The sequence below is a fragment of the Phyllobates terribilis genome, unplaced genomic scaffold (assembly GCF_046119375.1).
Source record: "Phyllobates terribilis strain yellow unplaced genomic scaffold, ASM4611937v1 Scaffold_4__5_contigs__length_816908805, whole genome shotgun sequence".
In the NCBI taxonomy this organism is placed as follows: domain Eukaryota; kingdom Metazoa; phylum Chordata; class Amphibia; order Anura; family Dendrobatidae; genus Phyllobates; species Phyllobates terribilis.
Window position 1 is genome coordinate 83,614,658 of NW_027362764.1, and position 14,659 is coordinate 83,629,316.

Sequence of the window (14,659 nt, forward strand, 5' to 3'; positions counted from 1 at the left end):
TTCTGGTATAACCACTGCGTCTCCTATACAGCCTGCCTGCCTGCCTGATATCTGGGATGGATATTAGTCCTGAGAAGGACTGTTTGTTTGATTTGGCAGGCTTTAGAGACCCTACACGAACTATTTCGGAGTATAAATCACTCTCTAGCTCAGCAGCACTGACCCTACACTGTCTGATCCAGAGCGACTGTGCACAAGATGGCGGCGCCTGGTTTTAAATACTCGAGGTGACGCTGTGCGGCCAGCCAATCACTGTAATGCCCACAAACAACATGGCTGCGGCATTACAGTGACTGGCTGGCAATCCCTGCATGTTCATTGGCTCTTTAAAGAGCGCCAAACGTGCAGGGGGGAGACCCGAGCTCCCGCCCGAGTAACCTGGAAATGCTCGGTGCTCGCCGAACATCCCGAGTAGTGAGATGCTCGGGTGAGTACCGAGCAGTGTCGAGCATGATCGCCCAACACTATTTTCTATCAAGTATAGTATATCAAGTGCGATCAAGTTGATTGACCGTAGAGTCACTATTTATTATTTACATAATGAGAGATAGATAGATAGATAGAAACACTATTTCTTTTGCATGGAATTTGCTATAGATTGGTACCCACTTTCTTTGTTTTTTTATGTACCAAAGGTTGGTGTGTTGCAACCTGTTGGCTATTACCTATACCTGCAGTTTAGGTTGATTTTTTTTCGGTTAAGTTTCAGGTTTCTGCACTTACTGCAGGTAAAGGTGTGGCCTTCCTTTGAGCTGGACATAATGTTTATATAGCTTCCCATTTGCTGTGTATTCATATTCGGGACCCGGTCCTGCTCGGCCCTTAAAAAAGGATGTTTTCTGGTGATGAGCGAGCACTAAAATGCTCGGGTACTCGTTGTTTGAGTCAAGAAAATTGGAATGCTCACATGCTCGGACCGAGTAATGAGCCCAATGTAAGTGTATGGGTAACTCAAGCATTTTTTCGGTAGCCCCCCTGGCGGTCTGCAGAAGGCCTAAAAATTGCCCAGATTGATGGGAACAGTGATCAAATGACATGGGAACAGCATGGGGAAGACCCCTGAAAACATCTCTGACTCCCAGGTCACTGCTGTCAACAATGTTGTCAGAGGTATAACACGACTTTTACGGACTCACAATAAAACATACAAAAACAAAAACAAAATGGATTTTCCTGGGAAATATGTTAAGGAACATCCTTTCCAGGGTAATGACTTGTATGTAAAGCAAAATAAATAATCAAAAACAAAAATGCTCCTCCACACCTCGGGCTATGTTCACACGTAGCGTTTTTGATGCGTTTTTGCACTTTTGCATTGCTTTCAACCAAGACAAATGCATTCACAGGGAAATGTCGTTTTAACATTTTACAACCTTATCTGGCCATGTGGTGTGTGAAACATCATCAGACACATCCTGTTTCATTTATGATGGAGGGACTCTGAAAGTCACAAAGATTATTTTTATAGGGCCATCAGGCGGCCCTTACTATTCTTAAAGGGCCAGCAGACGGCTATGCTTTGTTGTTCCCATTATTAAAGAGTGGGTATGCAATGACTGCAACGGCTGCCAAAAATTTGGAGGAACTCCAATGCCCCTTGCAAGAGACGTAGAGGTCGGAGGGCCTCCTGCAAAAAATGTTCCCATTATTAGGAAGTGTGTCTCCCATACTGTTTGCCTATGCAGTGAACCAACAGCTGCCAAAATTTGAAGGAACTCCAATGCCCCTTGCAAGAGACGGAGAGGTCGGAGGGCCTCCTGCAAAAAATGCTCCCATTATTAGAAAGTGTGTCTCCCATACTGTTTGCCTATGCAGTGAAGCAACAGCTGCCAAAATTTGAAGGAACTCCAATGCCCCTTGCAAGAGACGGAGAGGTCGGAGGGCCTCCTGCAAAAAATGCTCCCATTATTAGAAAGTGTGTCTCCCATACTGTTTGCCTATGCAGTGAAGCAACAGCTGCCAAAAATTTGGAGGAACTCCAATGCCCTTTGAAAGACACGTAGATATGTTGATATGGTACATATGGTGGTGGAAGATGAGGATGCGGAGAAGGAGGAGGACAAGAGCAAATAGACAAATTCAGGAAGCGTATACCCATGTCTGGGTGTGAAGACAGAGGTGCATGGGAATAGAGTTAGACCTCCTAAAAAAAGACACTGTATTTGAGTTTATGTTTCCCTGCTATCATTCGGTGGTGTTGAGAAGTCTGGCCTAATTCAGCTCTCGTTCATTTTTATAAGAGTCAGACTGGCAGCATTTTCAGTTGACAGGAGGATGCGCCTATCGGTTATAATTCCACTAGCGGCACTAAAAACCCGTTCTGACAAAACGCTATAGGAATCACAGAGGCCGTTGGTACGGTCGGCAAGGTATACCCTCACCATCTTCCGAAACTTTTCCTTCCTTGGGAGAATACCTTGCGCTTCAGGGCCTGTGCGATGGGAGGGTCTGAAAAAACTGTCCCAGAACTTTGACAGTGTTCCCCTGCCTCTGCTGGATTGCATTTTATGTCTCTCTTGCCTGTACTCCTTGGTTGTCCAACGAACTGTGACCTCTGCCGCCAGCTTTTTCAGATCGGAATTTTTTAAATAATTCTGCAACAAGGGCCTTCTTGTACTGCCCAATTTTATTAGGCCTGTCCAGCAAGGGAATAAGAGACAGAAAGTTCTCCTTGTAGCGTGGGTCTAGAAGTATCACCAACCAGTAATGACTGTCATCCAAAATTTGGACAACGCGAGGGTCACGGGAAAGGCAGCATAACATAAACTCAGCCATGTGTGCCAGACTGCAAAGAGGCAAGACTCCCGTGTCCTCACCAAGAGGACGACTGACCATGCTCTCCTCCTCATCCTCCTCCCTGCCCTCAGGCCATCCACGCTAAACAGACGGTATGACAGTTGTGCAGGTAGTACTGTCTATATGTCACGCTGTCTCTGTATACTGGAGGTAGGGGGCCTAAGCTGACCCTAAGCTGGGGCCCTGACTAATCCCTCAACCTGGAGGTACTGTTAAAGGTACAGAGGTCCAGGCCGCCAGCGTAACCCCTACCTCCTGAGGATCCCTGCACCTAAGTAATAAAAGTCCTGAGAAGGACCCCGATCACAACAAAAGGGGACAAGTAATAATATGCCCACACACAGTACTAAGACGAACGAGACAGTACAAGGGAAAAACCAAAACCACCTTGCATACAAAAACTACACAACTACAACAGAGGGAACACCAACGGGAAAGGAGATAAATGATAAAGCGAGGAAGGGAAAAAACACTCCAAATACACTTATCTCTGAAACTCCAAATACCACGATCCGCTCTGTTAGTCTGCATGAAATGCTTTCACCGACACTTCCCTAACAGACCAGCAGGCATTTGAAGGAGTCTCACTACAGCAGCATTGATTGCAGCTGGGCGAGGCTGGACCTCGTCTAGCACAGAGAGAGAGAGAATTAACTCCCTCACTGCCGAAAAACACAAAGCACCAAAAAGTCAGCTGCGAGAAGTCAGGCTGTGTAATCGTGACGATCTTCGTGGCGACACACCCGTGACAGTACCCCCCCTTCTACGAGGGGCCTCCGGACCCTCAGGGCCAGGTTTATCCGGGTGAGTCGTGTGGAAGGCCCGAACTAATCGGTCTGCGTTAATATCCGACGCAGGAACCCACATCCTCTCCTCAGGACCATACCCTTTCCAATGAACCAGGTACTGAAGGGACCGGCGATTAAAGCGTAAATCGATGACCCTCGATACCTGGAACTCCAAGTTACCCTTGACCACCACTGGAGGGGGAGGTAAAGGTGACGGTACCACCGGCGCCACATACCTCTTAAGCAACGATCTGTGGAACACGTTGTGAATTTTAAACGTAGGGGGGAGGTCAAGACGGAATGCCACCGGATTAATAATAGAACTGATTCTGTACGGCCCGATGAACCTGGGACCCAGTTTCCAGGAGGGAACCTTAAGTTTTATATTCCTGGTAGACAACCATACCCGATCGTTCACACTTAGGTCCGGACCAGACACTCTCCTCCTATCAGCCATACGTTTGTATCGGTTCCCCATAGTATTCAGATTCTTCAGCACCCCTCTCCATACTGAAGCGAGTGATGAGGAAAATCGTTCCTCCTCAGGAACCCCCGAAGAGCCCCCCCTACTGAAAGTACAAAACTGGGGGTGAAAACCATATGCCCCAAAAAACGGGGACTTACCAGTGGACTCGCTCCGCCTATTATTAAGAGCAAACTCTGCCAGAGGTAAGAAAGAAGCCCAGTCCTCCTGGTTCTCTGACACAAAACACCGGAGATATGTCTCCAAGCTCTGGTTCATACGTTCCGTCTGACCATTGGTCTGAGGATGAAAAGCCGATGAGAACGACAAATGCATCCCCCGCCGTGCACAAAACGCCTTCCAGAACTTGGACACAAACTGAGACCCCCGATCAGACACCACCTCGGAGGGTACCCCGTGAAGCCTCACAATCTCCCCAATGAACACCTGCGCAAGAGTTTTAGCATTAGGGAGAGCCGGAAGAGCGATAAAATGTGCCATCTTGCTGAACCTGTCCACTACAACGAGTATGACCGTTTTACCCGAAGACGGAGGGAGGTCCGTAATAAAGTCCATAGACAGATGAGTCCAAGGACGCTCCGGGATCTTCAAAGGTAAGAGGGCCCCAGACGGACGGGTATGTGAGGTCTTAAAGCGCGCACAAACCCCACAGGACGCGACAAAAGTTACCACCTCCTTATGTAAGTTAGGCCACCAAAACCGACGCGAGAGGAGATCCACAGTTGCTCTACTCCCCGGGTGTCCTGCAAAAACTGAGTTATGGTGTGCCTTGATCACCTTTTGTCGCAACTGATCTGGAACAAACAGTCTCCCCGGAGGTCCAACAGGGGCGTCCCCCTGAGCCTCCAATACCTCCTCCTCCAGCTCAGAGCATACTGCCGAAACCACCACCCCCTCCTGAAGGATAGGAATCGGGTCGTCCGTATTCCCGGCCCCAGGGAAACTACGAGATAAGGCATCCGCCTTTACATTTTTTGACCCAGGACGATATGTAACGACAAAATTAAACCTGGTAAAAAACAATGACCACCTAGCTTGTCTGGGATTCAGACGTTTTGCGGACTCCAGATATAGCAGGTTCTTGTGATCGGTGATGACGGTGACCGGATGGACTGCCCCCTCCAAAAAATGGCGCCACTCCTCAAAAGCTAACTTAATGGCCAAGAGTTCCCTATTGCCGACATCGTAATTGCTCTCAGCGGACGACAATTTTTTAGAGAAAAAGGCGCACGGATGCCACTTACCAGGGGACGAACCTTGTGACAATACTGCTCCCACCCCTACCTCGGAAGCGTCTACCTCTACAATGAATGGCTGTGACGCATCAGGTTGAATGAGTATGGGTGCCGAGGCAAAACATTTTTTCAAGGAGGAGAATGCTTGACAAGCCTTGTCAGACCACCTAGAAAAATCCGTCCCCTTTTTAGTCATGTCTGTGAGAGGCTTAACCATGGACGAGAAATTACGAATGAACTTCCGGTAATAATTAGCAAACCCCAGGAAACGTTGTAGTGCCTTAAGATTCTCTGGCCGATCCCACTCAAGAACTGCCCGCACTTTCCCAGGGTCCATACGAAAACCGGACGCTGAAACCAGGAAGCCTAAAAACTGGAGTTCCTGTACGGCGAAAACACACTTTTCCCATTTGGCATACAGTTTATTATCCCGCAAGATCTGTAACACCTGCCTAACGTGCTCCTGATGAGACACCAGATCCGGCGAGTAAATTAAGATATCATCCAGATATATGACAACAAACTGTCCCACCAGGCGGCGAAAAATGTCATTAACAAAGTGTTGGAACACCGCCGGGGCATTAGTCAGACCGAATGGCATGACAAGGTTCTCATAATGCCCCTCCGGAGTGTTAAACGCCGTCTTCCACTCATCCCCCTCCTTCATCCTAATCAGATTGTACGCCCCCCTGAGATCCAACTTAGAGAACCATTTGGCGCCCACGATCTGATTAAAGAGATCGGGAATAAGTGGGAGCGGATACGGATCTCGGACCGTAATCCGATTAAGTTCACGGAAATCCAGGCAAGGGCGTAAGCCTCCATCTTTCTTCTTAACAAAGAAGAACCCCACAGCCACCGGTGAAGATGAAGGTCTAATATGCCCCTTAGCCAGACTTTCTGAAATATAATCCTTCATGGCCTGCCTCTCAGGACCAGAAAGGTTATACAACCTAGCTTTAGGTAACTTGGCCTCAGGGAGCAGTTTTACAGAACAGTCATACTCGCGATGAGGAGGTAGTTCCTGACACCCTTTCTCCGAGAATACATCCTCAAAGTCCGCCAGAAATGGAGGTAAGACCCAAGGAGTAACCGCACCGATGACCGTGTTCATGCAGTTTTTATTACAGAATTTACTCCATTGGCTTATCTCTCTGGTTTGCCAATTAATAACCGGGTTATGCTTAGTTAACCAAGGAAGGCCCAACACTATAGGAGTGGGAAGACCCTCCAACACGTAGCAAGACAACAGTTCTTTATGTATCGCCCCCACTTGAAGTTTTACGTCATGCACAGCTTGCAAAAAACTTCCCTGACCGAGAGGCCTGGCATCGATCGAGAATATGGGGATGGGTTTAGCCAACTCACTCAATCGCATACCTTGAACCCGGGCAAACCGAGCATCAACCAGATTAGCCCCGGCCCCACTATCCAGAAGAACAGATATCCTCTCAGTTCTCGTACCCACCACCACCTCCGCCGGTACGAGAAACTGAGACGAACCTAGGGACGAAATACCTACTCCCAGATTGCCGTCCACCACACAACCTGGGATCAACAGTTTTCCGACGACTCTTCACTCTGCAAGGGATGGGATGGACACCCCCCAATAAAATGTCCCTTTCTCCCGCAGAAGAAACACCTTCCTGTCTTATGGCGCACCACCGGTCCCCTCCCCCGAAATGATGTCCCTCCTAATTGCATAGGCTCCTCTGGACTGACCAGGGGAACCAGCATATGAGGGGACCATGTAGGAGGTGGAGTCATCACAGGGGGTAGAGTTATCCCGCACCTCTCCCGAAGCCATCTGTCAACGCGAATAGCAAGGGCCATAGCGGCTTCCAGTGACGCGGGAGAGTCATACTGTGCCAACACATCCTGTAATTTGTCCGATAAACCTTGACAAAACTGGCTCCTAAGAGCCGGGTCATTCCACTGGGTGTCCGTGGCCCACCTACGGAACTCCGAACAGAATTCCTCCGCCGGACGATCTCCCTGCTGGATCCTACGTAACTTAGACTCAGCAAGGGAGATCCGATCTGGGTCATCATATACGAGTCCCAGAGCAGCGAAAAACCTATCCACTGACTGGAGAGCCGGGGAGCCCGGGGGAAGAGAGAACGGCCAAGATTGTGGGTCCCCTTGTAGGAGCGAGATGACAATTCCCACCCTTTGTTCTTCACTCCCCGATGACCGAGGCCGCAGCCGAAAGTACAACTTGCATGCCTCCCGGAAAACAAAAAACTTGTCCCGCCCCCCAGTGAACCTGTCAGGGAGAGCTACTTTAGGTTCTGGTCCAGCTTGCTCCCGAGGATACAAAACCTTGGACCTAACGTCCGCCAGCTCCATGGACAAACTCTGCAACTGCCGAGCTAGACCGGCTACTGGATCCATGGTAGCTGGAGAAAAACTAAGTGGGTCGGTGAAAATGTCACGCTGTCTCTGTATACTGGAGGTAGGGGGCCTAAGCTGACCCTAAGCTGGGGCCCTGACTAATCCCTCAACCTGGAGGTACTGTTAAAGGTACAGAGGTCCAGGCCGCCAGCGTAACCCCTACCTCCTGAGGATCCCTGCACCTAAGTAATCTAGTCCTGAGAAGGACCCCGATCACAACAAAAGGGGACAAGTAATAATATGCCCACACACAGTACTAAGACGAACGAGACAGTACAAGGGAAAAACCAAAACCACCTTGCATACAAAAACTACACAACTACAACAGAGGGAACACCAACGGGAAAGGAGATAAATGATAAAGCGAGGAAGGGAAAAAACACTCCAAATACACTTATCTCTGAAACTCCAAATACCACGATCCGCTCTGTTAGTCTGCATGAAATGCTTTCACCGACACTTCCCTAACAGACCAGCAGGCATTTGAAGGAGTCTCACTACAGCAGCATTGATTGCAGCTGGGCGAGGCTGGACCTCGTCTAGCACAGAGAGAGAGAGAATTAACTCCCTCACTGCCGAAAAGCACAAAGCACCAAAAAGTCAGCTGCGAGAAGTCAGGCTGTGTAATCGTGACGATCTTCGTGGCGACACACCCGTGACACTATAGCACAGGAAACTGGCTCCTGTTCTTCCTCCACCTCCTCTTCCTCATTGTCACCCAATCCACGTAGGGATGAGATGAGGCTGTGCTATGTGTAATCACCCTGTATGGTTCCTTGCTTCATCTCATCGTGGTCCGCCTGCAATGCATCCTCTGTTATTGTGAGCAGAGAGCGTTTCAGAAGACATAGAAGCGGGATGGTGATGCTAATTATGGCATCATCGCTGCTCACCATCTTGATGAAGTCCTCAAAGTTTTGGAGGATGGTACATATGTCTGACATCCATGTCCACTCCTGAGGTTTTATGTGTGGCGTCTGACCTGAATACCGACGGCCTTGTTGATGCTGGTAGTCAACAACTGCCCTCTTCTGCTCACAAATCCTTCCCAACATCTGCATTGTAGAGTTCCAACGCTTGGGGACATTGCAGATCAGTTGGTGAGCTGGAAGCTGCAAACGCTGCTGAAGCACGGCAAGGGCGGCGGAAGCTGTAGCTAACTTTCTAAAATGGGCACACAAGTGGCGTACTTTGACAAGCAGATCCAACAGATCCGGGTAGGTTTTGAGAAACCGCTGAACCACGAGGTTAAGCACATGGGCCAGGCATGGTATGTATATGAGCTCGCCTCAGAGCCGCCACCAGGTTCTGGCCATTGTCACACATGACCATGCCTGGCTGTAGGGTCAGCGGTGTCAACCACAGATCTGCCTGCTCATTCAGAGCTGTCCACAACTCTTCAGCGTTGTGCGGTTTGCCATCTAAGCATATTAGCTTCAGCACAGCCTGTTGCCGCATGGCCTAGGCAGTACTGCAGTGCTTTCAGCTTGCGACTGATGTGGCCATTTCAGAGATGGAGGCTGAAGAGGAGGAGAAAGTGTAGGAGCTGTATCATGTGGGGGCAATCCTGATTGACACAGGGCCCGCAATCCTTGGCGTCGGGAGGACGTGTTCCGTCCCTAGGTCTGACTGGGTCCCGGCTTCCAGTATATTATCCCAGTGTGCTGACAGCGAGATGCCCACAAGCACTTGTCCACGTGTCCGTGGTTAGGTGAACTTTCCCGGTAACTGCATTGTTGAGGGCACATCTAATGTTGTGGGACATGTGCTCGTGTAATGCGGGGATGGCACACTGGGAGAAATGGTGGCGGCTGGGGACCGAGTACCGAGGGACGGCCGTCGCAATCAGGTTGCAGAAAGCTTCCATCTCCACGAGCCTAAAAGGCAACATTTCGAGCGCAAGCATTCGCGAAATGTGCGAATTTAGTAGTGTGGACTGTCGGGCGTTGACTGCGTATTTGCAATTGTGTTCCAAGGACTGGGGTAGGTTCAACTGAACGCTGCGCTGGAACAAGGATGTGCTTGCTGATGTTGCTAGTTGAGAGTGTGCAATGACAAGTGCAGGGTGAGTGGCATCTTGGCATGCGCCATGGACAGGAGACTGGCATGCAGGCACAACAGCGGAACAAGCAGTGGTGTCACCCGCAGACACTGTTGCTGGACCCTGGGGTTTGGCCCACTTAGTCAAGTGCTTTGCTGCCATGTGCCTGATCATTCTAGTGGTGGTCAGGCTGCTAGTTTTGCTACCCCTGCTGATGCTGGCCTGGCATGTGGTACAAATGGCCTTTTTGTGGTTATATGCAGAGTCTTTAAAAAATAACCAGCAAAATGAAGAAATCCCGGCACTCACGTGTATTCGATCAGTTCATTTATTCTACATGTAGGAAAACTACTACAAGACGTTTCAGCCCCTTGCAGGCTCTTTTCAATTGTCACAATTGACACAATTTCTTCATTTTGCTTGTAATCTCTCCACGTGCACCACTATTACTAACGAGGACTACGGAGTGCCGACTATTTCTCTGTATTTAAAAAATAACCAGACTTGGGAAGACCTAACAGTTGTCCTGGCAACTTCGTCGTGTTGGCATTACGAGGAACACTTTCCCGCCTTGTGTCTGCGGCCACCACACTGCTTCTTCCTGCCTGTTGTGGTGTTACGCCTCCCTCCCCCTGTGTGCTGTTGTCCTCGCTCTGTATGTCCCCCTGCCAGGTTGGGTCGGTTCATCCACCACCTCGTCTTCCACTTCCGCACCCTGGTCCTCCTCCTGACTTTCTGGATATTGTGTCTCATCATCATCATCATCATCATCATCATCCATCTTTTGCAACAGTAATTGCACTTTCCCACCATCACCTTTGTGTGACCGTGGCTGCTCCAATATTTGGGCATCGCTACACGTGTTCTCCTCTTGACTCTTTTGAAGCTGTCCGGGCGAGAGGCCCGAATCTACAAATGTAAAAGTGAACAGCTCTTCTGAGTGTCCAAGTGTGAGATCAGTTGTCTCTAGGCACTCGGCAAGGTTGGAGGAAGGAGGATCAGGGTGAGGAATATGCGGTCCAGACTCACGGCTACTGAGATTTGACCATGTGGAAGACGGGGTGGTGGTGGCTAAGTGGTTGGAAGCATTATCTGCTATCCAATCAATAACCTTTTGAAACTGCTCTGTGTTCAATAGTGGTGTTCTGAGGTCCCCTAGTTTGTTGTGAAGCAATTTCAGCTTGCCCACGGCCACGTCCTCGGCCATAGCCTCTGCATGCACCATCACACTTCCCAATCCCTTGCCATGCACCTTGCCCATTTTTAATGGAGGACAATATTTTCCACGTTCACGAGAAATGGCTGATTTTGGAACGCAGTTATATGTGATACGTCTAACAGAGAATCACAATTTTAAATAGCAGGCCTGTAGTTTACTAATACTATCCTTCACAGACACCTAGTGTGAATAGCTTGACCGATAAACTGCAACAGAATGAAAATGGAAGAAATGTCTGATTTTGGAACACTCTTATAGGTGTTATGTCTGACCTGACAGAGAACCATGGATACCTAAGGTCCTGCAATGCCTGCACATAAGGTAAGAGTGATAGCAAATCAGAAAAACTATGCTACATTTCTAATTGGAGGTATTTGCTAATATTATTAATATTACACCTACTAGATATTGGGATAGGATCTTGGAGATGGGAATACCCCTTTAATGCAGTTTACATTTCCTATATTCAATGTTTGTACATATCTTAGCGTACACAGTGGTTATGCACTTTTTGGTATGTAGACAGATAGATAAATAGATGGATAAAGATAAGAAGAGGCAGCACTCCATTATTAGGCAAAAAGTGTGGACTTCATTAGCCCATGTGGCGAGGTTTTGGTCCTATCACAGAACCTTTCTCAAGCCAAGAGTGCTGCCTCTTCTTATCTTTATATAACTGACGGATGGGATTTTTAGTCCAGGAGGACATTTGCATTATGTGCTGCTTACATTTTTCTATTTAGATAAATAGATATATACATATGGGATAGATAGATAGATACCGTGGTGGCCAAAAGTATTGGCACCCCTGCAATTCAGTCAGATAATACTCAGTTTCTTCCTGAAAATGATTGCAATCACAAATTCTTTGGTATTATTATCTTCATTTAATTTGCTTGCAAGGAAAAAACACAAAAGAGAACGAAGCAAAAATCAAATTATTGATCATTTCACACAAAACTCCAAAAATGGGCCAGACAAAAGTATTGACACCCTCAGCCTAATACTTGGTTGCACAACCTTTAGCCAAAATAACTGCGAACAACCGCTTCCGGTAACCATCAATGAGTTTCTTACAATGCTCTGCTGGAATTGTAGACCATTCTTCTTGGCAAACTGCTCCAGGTCGCTGATATTTGAAGGGTGCCTTCTCCAAACTGCCATTTTGAGATCTCTCCACAGGTGTTCTATGGGATTCAGGTCTGGACTCATTGCTGGCCACCTTAGAAGTCTCCAGTGCTTTCTCTCAAACCATTTTATAGTGCTTTTGGAAGTGTGTTTTGGGTCATTGTCCTGCTGGAAGACCCATGACCTCTGAGGGAGACCCAGCTTTCTCACACTGGGCCCTACATTATTCTGCAAAATTTGCTGGTAGTCTTCAGACTTCATAATGCCATGCACACGGTCAAGCAGTCCAGTGCCAGAGGCAGCAAAGCAACCCCAAAACACCAGGGAACCTCCGCCATGTTTGACTGTAGGGACCGTGTTCTTTTCTTTGAATTCCTCTTTTTTTTTCCTGTACACTCTATGTTGATGCTTTTTGCCAAAAAGCTCTACTTTTGTCTCATCTGACCAGAGAATATTCTTCCAAAATGTTTTAGGCTTTCTCAGGTAAGTTTTGGCAAACTCCAGCCTGGCTTTTTTATGACTCGGGGTAAGAAGTGGGGTCTTCCTGGGTATCCTACCATACAGTCCCTTTTCATTCAGATGCCGACGGATAGTACGGGTTGACACTGTTGTACCCTCGGACTGCAGGGCAGCTTGAATTTGTTTGGATGTTAGTCGAGGTTCTTTATCCACCATCCACACAATCTTGCGTTGAAATCTCTCGTCAATTTTTCTTTTCCGTCCACATCTAGGGAGGTTAGCCACAGTGCCATGGGCTTTAAACTTCTTGATGACACTGCGCACGGAAGACACAGGAACATTCAGGTCTTTGGAGATGGACTTGTAGCCTTGAGATTGCTCATGCTTCCTCACAATTTGGTTTCTCAAGTCCTCAGACAGTTCTTTGGTCTTCTTTCTTTTCTCCATGCTCAATGTGGTACACACAAGGACACAGGACAGAGGTTGAGTCAACTTTAATCCATGTTAACTGGCTGCAAGTGTGATTTAGTTATTGCCAACACCTGTTAGGTGCCACAGGCAAGTTACAGGTGCTGTTAATTACACGAATTAGAGAAGCATCACATGATTTTTCAAACAGTGCCAATACTTTTGTTCACCCCCTTTTTTAGGTTTGGTGTGGAATTGTATCCAATTTGGCTTTAGGACAATTCTTTTTGTGTTTTTTCATTGAAGACAAATTAAATGAAGATAATAATACCAAAGAATTTGTGATTGAAATCATTTTCAGGAAGAAACTGAGTATTATCTGACAGAATTGCAGGGGTACCAATACTTTTGGCCACCACTGTAGATAGATACAGTGCTGCTCACCATTATTGACACCCCTTTAATTTTTTCATAGACTGTACAATATCTTCAGAAATAAATGGAAATGTTCCAAAATTATATCCTCAGGATTTTTTAATTAGTGGTTCAAAGTAATACAACAATAAAACATAGTTTTTCAACTTCCATGTTGCAATTTCAAAGAAAAAACAGAATAAACATCATGTGCAGCAATAAAGGCACCCCTAATTAATACTTGGTTGCACACCCTTTGGCATTGCTGACAGCCTCCAAACGTTTCTTATAGCCATCTATAAGCTTCTTGCACTTCTCAGCTGGAATTCTCTCACACTCTTCCTTTGCAGTTTGTTCAAGCTCTTGAATGTTTGCAGGTTTCTTTTTCCCAATGGCAGATTTCTGCTCACCCCAAAGATTTTCAATAGGATTGAGGTCAGGACTCATTGCTGGCCATTTTAACAGTCCATTTTTTCTTTTTCAACCATTCCTGTGTACTTTTGGCTGTGTTCTTTGGGTCATTGTCTTGCTGCAGGATTCAAACCAAGTTTTCTTACACTGGGTAGGACATTTTGCTCTAAAATCTCTTGATAATTCTCTGATTTCATGATTCCTGTGATACGGTCAAGGCCTCTAGTACTAGTAGGAGCAAAGTAGCCCCACAGTATTATGGATCCTCCACCATGTTTAACTGTTGGTAAGGTGTACTTTTCCTCAGAGGCTTCATTGCACCATCTGTTGCTTTGCATTGCCAAAAAGCTCTATTTTTGTTTCATCTGTCTACACAACATTTTCCAGAAGGATTGTGGTTTGTCAAGAATCAAGATACTCTTTCGAAAAGATCAGTCGTTCCTTTTTAGGTCTTTTCTTCAGCAATGGTTTCTTCCTTTGCCTTTGCTAATAAAGCTCTGCTTGGTTTAGTGTGCGGCGTATGATACTTGTTGAAACCATGACCTCAGACTGTTCCAGGTTGGCTTTCATGTTTTTGGATGTTTGCCATGTTGTCTTTTCCACCATTCGCACCAACCTTCGAATACATCTCTTGTCAATTTTCCTCTTTCCCCCACGTACAGGGAGGTTCTTGACGGTTCCATACTTGGCAAACTTATTAATAACATTGTGCACTGTTGAAACTGGGATACCAAGGTCTTTGGAGATGGCCTTATACCCTTTGGAAGTCTTGTGTTTGCTAATAATAGCAGTTCTGATGTCTTCAGACAGTTCCTTTGTCTTCATCAATGCGTTTTTTTTAAAACACTGAAGTGATCATTCATTGGCTAATTCATGTCACAT